This window comes from Olea europaea, unplaced genomic scaffold (genome assembly GCF_002742605.1).
Source record: "Olea europaea var. sylvestris unplaced genomic scaffold, O_europaea_v1 scaffold2308, whole genome shotgun sequence".
Lineage (NCBI taxonomy): Eukaryota > Viridiplantae > Streptophyta > Magnoliopsida > Lamiales > Oleaceae > Olea > Olea europaea.
In genome coordinates, this window is record NW_019241173.1 from 104,112 (window position 1) to 105,426 (window position 1,315).

General features: G+C 27.5%; 1 long non-coding RNA gene across 1 annotated transcript; it reads right to left on the bottom strand.

Moving 5' to 3' along the window:
* Positions 1 to 38: 38 nt before the first annotated feature.
* On the bottom strand, positions 39 to 820 carry LOC111381446. The gene is made up of 2 exons (XR_002700343.1): positions 785 to 820; positions 39 to 221 (listed from the first exon to the last, which is right to left on the bottom strand). It is a non-coding gene; the product is annotated as an uncharacterized LOC111381446 (long non-coding RNA).
* Positions 821 to 1,315: the final 495 nt, after the last annotated feature.

Consider the following 1,315-nt stretch of genomic DNA (forward strand, 5'->3'; position numbering starts at 1 on the left):
AATTTAACTAAATTGAATTTAACTTCAAAAACAACAGATTATAAATCCACTTTATTCTTAAAATCATACTATAAAATCAACTGTATGAGATAACAAGTTTTCTGATCTAACATAAATTTAATAAATACTAATTTTGAAAAATAAGTTTTTATATCCACTCATAGATCTCTGGATAGCAATCTGGTAAATTTACAAGCCTTGCCAAGCTTTCACGTCACCACCTGAAATAAGATGTAAAATAACTAATTTAACAACTCCCATACAAAGTATCTCTTAATATTATTAATCGAATACTAAAATTGACTTCTCGATACTTGAATAATTTTTCCCAAATTTCCTTTAATCACTTAGAGCTAATTCCACCTACCAATCCATTCACTAGTATCTAATTCATCAAATAACCTTCATCCCCTCATAATAATAATTTTTCCCATCCTCCAAATCTAGTAAAACTAATAACCATAATTCAACCAATTAAATTTACATCTTGTTCATTATATTAATCCTTTCAAGTGTGTATTTCATCAAGTTTATAATTTCCCCAAACTATCTTTCCTCAAGCATTCAATTAGAAATTTAGGGTTTACTAAAAATAGTATTACTAACCTTGATTGAATGGAAATTCAAAAAATCTAGAAACTAGAACTCCAACTTGTACTCATATCTCATAAATCTAAAAATTTTAACCACAAGTTAACACCCTAGAAATTCAACATAAATCATTCTTTTATCACTTGAAACAAATAAATAGATTAAATTCAGGCTTGAAGAGATCCAATCTTACCATTTTTTTCTTCCCTTTCTTCTTTTCTTCCTTTTTTTCCCTTCCTTTCTTCCCGATTTTTTTCTCTTCCTAGTTGCTGCCTGGTTTTCGTGTGTGTGTGTTTAGAGAAAAAATAGGTCACTTCTAATAATACAAAGGCCCACTTACTCAAAATTACAAAGGAAGTCCCTCTTCTTCATTTTAATATAACATTTAATCCTTCTAACTTCCCTTAATATAAAAGTAAATTCTCAACTTTAAATTATATCCAATTTAACTCTCATATATTGTCAATTATAAAATAAACCCCAATAAAATATTTTATTTCATTTTAGTCCTTAATTGACTTTGACCTTGACTAGTCAATTTTTTATTTTTGACTAAGAAAAATTGGGTTGTAACATCAACAACCCTTTTAGATGATCTTCCTCAAATTAAAAGCTTTGGGTACTCATTTGCAGCATATTGCTCTACAAAATAAAGAAACAAGTCATCAACACTTAGAAAAAATTTAAAAAACAAATAATGTGGCAACTTATATCAAATTACTAC